The following is a 7,368-nucleotide window of genomic DNA, read 5'->3' as shown; positions in this document are numbered from 1 at the left end:
CCTACTTTACAACAGAAACACTTATCTCTTTTTATATAAATTGTATCTCACGTTTTGTGGTATACCTGATTAAATGTAAAAGATGTCACCTTCAGTATGTGGGATGTACGACGTGTTCTTACAGTATGTATACATTTATCTGCGGAACCTCCGATCCAAGTGACTTAACCCTTTGATCGCCGTGGTCCATGATTGCGGCACAATCAAAAGGGGAGGTGGGCAGATAGTAGAGGGATAGACTAGGAGGCACGGCTATAAGCGAGAGGGGTAAGAGGGCTAAGAGAGCAGAAAGTGGCAGGGGTGGGAGTGGGGCTATAGGGGAGAGGAAAGGAGCTCTGTAGAGGGGCAGGGGGGAGACAGGTGAGCAGGGGGGCAACATACAAAAAATAAACAGCAGATTCCCTCACCAAGATGCAGTTCTGGCTGCTGCTTCTGGCTCCAGCAGGCTCTAAGATCTTCCTCCGCCGCGGCACACCTGGACGAAGTCTCCGCCTCATACTCACACATGGCACCCACAATACCTGCATAGACACCAGACTAGATGGTGGGCAGTGGTAGTGGGCTCGTCACTTTTTTATAGGATTGGGGCCGGGTTCTTGACGAGAATACCAGCCGTACTACCCTGATGGCGGCCCTGGATCTTTGACCTGCATACCCATGTTTCCAATGGCCTGAACCACAGATGGAATTTCATCCTACACTATTGAGAAATGGCACATAATAGGGGAAATTTATCAACGGTAGTCCGCCACTTTTGTGGCATTAGAAAGTCACAAATTTTGGCTAACGCCATGTATGCACTAAAATTTGCAACCTTTTACATATCTCACAACTTTTCTAAAGTATTGTGAAAAATGGATTTATGTATATACTGGTATAGCGCAAAGTTTTGCCGGAAGCCATTATAAACAGCTAGTAACACACTGGAGTATGCTTTATTTTAAGGGAAGTTTTGGATTATGGTAATTTACGTATGCGCAGTTAATGTTTGCCGAGGACGCCTTAATTTTTGTGGGCGTGCAGGGTATTTACTTTATAACTGATGGGGATGTAGTTATTATATTACTGAGTAAGGATCAATAATATTGGTATAGGAGTGACGAGCTTGAACGTACCGGGAATGCTGAGGATTAAGCTCGTAATAAAAGATCATTTGAATGCAATGGAAAAAGATAGAGGTACAATATAAAGCACATAAAAGGTACAATAAATAGTAAGTGGCAGAACATTATCTCTTATTCATACGGGACCTTATCTGATGGTATTAGGTACGTGCACACAATACATTTCTAGAATATAAATCAAAATAAAAAGGTGCTGGCAACACATTGACATGACGGTAAATCAAAAACACCTTCAAGTGCCTCGTTGAGCCCAAGTGGAGACATGTAATTGAGTCGGAATATCAAGTACTAATGTGTCAAACCTGTTCGCAGTTTGATCTGAGATCTGCTCAAGTGGAGTGACAAGGAATTTCTTAAAATTACAATCATGTGAGAGGACGTTGTGTCTTGACATGTGCGACGTAGACTTTTTGACATCGGACCAGTGTTTATGCTACTTTGCAGTTTGCGAATTGCATGTCTGATGTATAGAAGGACCTATGTGCTCTACAAAAGATAAATGGCACATACAGACTTAGGTTTCCTTTAACAACTGTCAATTTTGGATGCTAAAACAAGCGTCGATCAATGAGACAGCTCGTTGATCAGCGTTCCTTTGCTCCTTTCACAAGGAGCTATGATCAGTAATGTATGGGGAGGAGCGATCAAAGTCACGATAATTTCCATCAAGTCGGCGAACTATAAGATTTCATGCTGCGTAAACGATACGATCAGCCGATGAAGGACCGTTTGCTTGTTCATCGGCTGATCGTTGCTCTGTTTACGCAAGCAAATGATCGGGAACAAGCGTTCATGTGAACACTAATTTTGCCCGATCATTGGCCCGTGTAAAAGGGTCTTTACAGTCAAGATAGGAATTGATGTTAATACCTTCCCGATCGCCCACTGTCTTTTGACGGTAGGCGGTGCAGGTCTCAGTCTACAGCAACATCTTTTGGTGTCGCTGTAGAAGAGGCTGATGATCGCTCATTTGAGCGCTCATCCTCTAAGCAGGAGCTGTAACTAAAAGCTCCTTTAAATAGAGAACCCTTTTTCTGAGTACAGCTGGGGTCGGAAAAATTCCGACCCTAGCTATTTAAAGAGGCTCTGTCACCACATTGTAAGTGGCCTATCTTGTACATAAAGTGATCGGCGCTGTAATGTAGATTTACAGCAGTGTTTTTTATTTAGAAAAACGATAATTTTTGACAGAGTTATGACCTATTTTAGCTTTATGCTAATGAGTTTCTTAATGGACAACTGGGCGTGTTTTACTATATGACCAAGTGGGCGTTGTGGAGAGAAGTGTATGATGCTGACCAATCACTGACCAATCAGCATCATACACTTCTCTCCATTCATTTACACAGCAGCATCGTGTTCTTACTAGATAACTATGTGCAGCCACATACACACACATTAACGTTAATCAAGTGTCCTGACAATGAATAGACATTACCTCCAGCCAGGACGGGATGTGTATTCAGAATCCTGACACTTCTGAATCTTTTCTGTGAGATTTACAGCAAGGCGAGCGTAGTCTCGCGAGATTACGCTGTTATCTGTCATTTAAAACGAGATTACGTTGGCCTTGCTGGAAATCTCACAGAAACGTTAGGGAAGTGTCAGGATTCTGAATACACATCACGTCCTGACTGGTAGTGATGTCTATTCACTGTCAGGATACTGCAGTAACGTTAATCTGTGTTTATGTGGCTGCACATAGTGATCTAGTAAGAACACGATGTGTAAATGAATGGAGAGAAGTGTATGGCGCTGATTGGTCACTGATTGGTCAGCGTCATAAACTCCTCTGTACAACGCTTACTTGGCCAAAAAGTAAAACACGCCCAGTTGTCCATTAAGAATCTCATTAGCATAAAGCTGAAATAGGTCATAACTCCGTAAAAAATGAAAGTTTTCCTAAATAAAACACACTGCTGTGATCTACATTACAGCGCCGATCACATTATGTAGGAGATAGGGCAATTATAATGTGGTGACAGAGCCTCTTTAACCTTTTAATTGCCGCGGCCTGTGACCACGGCATGATCAAAGGGAACTCCCCTCTCCAATCGTGTCACTGGAAATCCATGACCATGACACGATCAACGGGGACTTCCCCCTTTGATCAGACCACCGGAGTCTCTGAAGTCAGCTCTGGGGGCCTAGAAAGGACCTCAGGGCTGTCTGTTTAGTATGCCTGCTGTTAGGGCACACTATGTCATAGTGCCAAAATATAATGTTTAGTATACAGGACGATGCTAAGGCTGGGTTCACACGTGGCGGAATTTCACTTAAATTCCGCTGCGGACACTCCGCAGCGTTAATCCGCAGCGGTGCCGTTTGTCCATTGACTTACACTTTAATTTAGCAGTGTTCGTTTAGACGAGGCGTAAAATTCCGCTGCGGAGCATAGGCTGCGGAGCGGAATTTGGTGTCCGCAGCATGCTCTGTCTGTTGCGGAGCAGTGGCGGACTCATGGCGGAATTTCTCCATTGACTTCAATGGAGAGTCAAAATTCCGCAATGAAGTCCGCAGATCTTATGTGTGCTGCGGAGCGTATTGGTTTTACTACCATGACATTTCTTCATTCTGGCTGGACCTATGTATTTCTAGGTCTACAGCCAGACTGAGGAAGTCAATGGGGCTCCCGTAATGACGGGAGCGTTGCTAGGAGATGTCAGTAAATAGTCACTGTCCAGGGTGCTGAAAGAGTTAAGCGATCGGCAGTAACTGTTTCTGCACCCGGGACAGTGACTACCGATCTCAATATACATGTATCTGTAAAAAAACATATAAGTTCATACTTACCGAGAACTCCCTGCGTCTGTCTCCAGTCCGGCCTCCCAGGATGACGTTTCAGTGTAAGTGACGGCTGCAGCCAATCACAGGCCAAGCACAGGCTGCAGCGGTCACATGGACTGCCGCGTCATCCAGGGAGGTCGGGCTGGATGCCGAAAGAGGGACGCGTCACCAAGACAACGGCCGGTAAGTATGAAATTCTTTTACTTTCACTAGGGAAAGTGCTGTCCCTTCTCTCTATCCTGCACTGATAGGGAGAAGGGAAGCACTTTTCCCGCAGTCCGCAGCAGCTAGTCCGCATCAATTTTCTGCACATTTTGTGCAGATCCGCAGCAGAATCTGCAACGCAGATTCTGTGCGGCATTGATGCGGACAGTTGCGGAGGAAATCCGCCACGTGTGGTCATGCCCTAATACTTTATAAGTAAAAAAGAAAGTTGGAAAAAAAAATTACCCCTTAATGGGTTTAAAAAAAAATTTCCAAAAAAATAAGTAAATAAAAAAAGTCACTATTTTGCAAAAAAGATAGTCTTTTGCCCATACACTACATAAAAACAAAAAATAACTACACATATTAGGTATCCACACGAGCGTAATAACCTGAAGAATTAATTGAACATTTTCTATAGCATGAAATGTGCACGGAATAAAAAAAATAAAAACTACAAGTCCTCATACAGCCAAGTCAATGAAAATATATTAAAAAAAAGTTATGGCTGCTGAAACGCAGAGAGACAAGAACAAAAAAATTTAACTGGTCATTAAAGGAGTTTTCCCATGAGGGACATTTATGACATATCCACAGGATATGAAGCAAAGTAAAAGATTTTGAAGCAGCACAAGTCCCGAGTCTGGTGCGGTGAACGCTGTCAAGCCAGGCAAACCCACTCCGGCATAATGCAAAATTCCAAGAAAGATAGTAGAACAACAGCACACGTCTCCAGATCATCAAAGTGGTTTTATTGTCAGAACATCCACGACAAACAGGCAACGTTTCGACCCATAGTGAGTGTGGGGTCTTTGTCAAGCCTAACATTATATCTAAACACATTGTCTTAAATAGGTGAATACAAATAATCACATGGTACATTTCAACCAGTGAAAATCGTGATCCCGGTCTCCCAGGTGAATCATACAAACCATCAACTTGTTACATAATAATACAAAAGTGTATAAATACGACATACAATACATCCTCAATCCACAGTTGGTATTAATACATCAATCGTTACTCTTAAAGTAGAAAACGAAGAAGGGAAGTTCACCACACTCCAGGTTCCAGCTCCGATCCTAGGACGCCACTGCGCATGCTCAGCAATCAGTGTAACGTAACGGCACAATGAAAGCAGGGATTTAACCAAAAGGTACATCTTAATCAAGTGCCTATAGAAGACATAATACCCTCAATCTCACATTTTGTGGCTCAGATATATCAATCCACACATTGTAATTGCAACCATATAGAAAGACATAGTTACATAGTTACATAGTTACATAGTTAGTACGGCTGAAATATATTCTAGATTCAGACCTCTGGGGTGTAAGGTGTCAAGTTCAAAGAGCCAACGCAATTCCTTCCTTTTCAGTAGTTTCTGTCTATCCCCTCCCCTTCTGAGTGTCGGGACACAATCTATTATCCTGAATCTTAATTGATTTAACTGATGATTTTTCTCAATAAAATGCCTCGGTATTGGAAGTTCAATCATTTTCTTCCTGATTGTGCTCTTATGTTTATTGATTCTCAATTGAATGGGCATAGTCGTCTCTCCTATGTAGATTAATGAGCAGGGACATGTGATCATATACACGACAAAATCTGAATTACATGTGAACCTATGTCTGATGTTAAGAGCCTTCCCAGTGTAGGGGTGCTGGAATTTATTCCCCTTCAAGATGTTGTTGCAATTGCAACAATTTAAACATGGAACATTTCTATTTTTAGGGGGGCAAAGCAATAATTGTGTATTTTTCTTTCTACTACCCACATCCGATTTAACCAATGTATCCCTAATATTTTTGGTCCTCCGATAGAGGACGTGATAGGTGCTACATTCAATGTGTCAATCTCATTATGTCCCTTCGATACTATCAACCAATTCTTTCGCAGAATATTACCTATGCGACCACTCAAGTTGCCAAAGGTTGAAATAAACGGTATACGTTCAACCTGTTTAGTCTTGGTTTTAGATTCCAAAATATCAATATCTAATCTATCCCTATGTTTCTGCACAAGATTCCTAGGGTAACCTCTCCTTTTGAATTTATTACACATCTGTGTCAACCTAATTTGTTTCTGTGTTGTATCTGATATGGATCACATCCGCTGCTGGTGGAGATTTTTGTCATCTGGGAGGGAGATAGATTGTGTTTAGATCAATTCCTGTTGGAGTTAAAGAGGCTCTGTCACCAGATTTTGCAGCCCCTATCTGCTATTGCAGCAGATAGGCGCTGCAATGTAGATTACAGTAACGTTTTTATTTTTAAAAAACGAGCATTTTTGGCCAAGTTATGACCATTTTTGTAGTTATGCAAATGAGGCTTGCAAAAGTACAACTGGGCGTGTTTACAGTAAAAGTACAACTGGGCGTGTATTGTGTATGTACATCGGGGTGTTTTTAATACTTTTACTAGCTGGGCGTTGTGAAGAGAAGTATCATCCACTTCTCTTCAGAACGCCCAGCTTCTGCCAGATCACGCTGTTACGTCACTCACAGGTCCTGCATCGTGTCGGACACATCGGCACCAGAGGCTTCAGTTGATTCTGCAGCAGCCTCGGCGTTAGCAGGTAAGTCAATGTAGCTACTTACCTGCAAACGCTGATGCTGCTGCAGAATCAACTGTAGCCTCTGGTGCCGATGTGTCCTCGCTCGTCTGACACGATGCAGGACCTGTGAGTGACGTCACAGCGTGATCTGCCAGAAGCTGGGTGTTGTGAAGAGAAGTGGATGATACTTCTCGTCAGAGCGCCCAGCTAGTAAAAGTAGTAAACACGCCCCGATGTACGCACATAATACACGCCCACTTGGACTTTTACTTTTAAACACGCCCAGTTGTACTTTTGCAAGCCTCATTTGCATAACTACAAAAATGGTCATAACTTGGCCAAAAATGCTCGTTTTTTAAAAATAAAAACGTTACTGTAATCTACATTGCAGTGCCGATCTGCTGCAATAGCAGATAGGGGCTGCAAAATCTGGTGAAAGAGCCTCTTTAAATAGCCATATTCCAGCCCTGCAATTCACTATGGTTTGTTCTGACCAACAGTTGCAGTTCTTGGATACATTGGTACAATTGAAAGATGGAGTGTTCTCCACGGACTTATTTGTGAAGTCTACAGACAGAAACAATCTTCTCTTGTATAGCAGTAATCATCCCAGACACATGATAGAGTCTTTACCATGGAGTCAACTGTTACGGGTTGATAGAATTGTATCAGATACAACACAGAAACAAATTAGGTT

Source organism: Rhinoderma darwinii, chromosome 2 (assembly GCF_050947455.1).
Source record: "Rhinoderma darwinii isolate aRhiDar2 chromosome 2, aRhiDar2.hap1, whole genome shotgun sequence".
Lineage (NCBI taxonomy): Eukaryota > Metazoa > Chordata > Amphibia > Anura > Rhinodermatidae > Rhinoderma > Rhinoderma darwinii.
Note: the sequence above shows the minus strand (reverse complement) of the source record.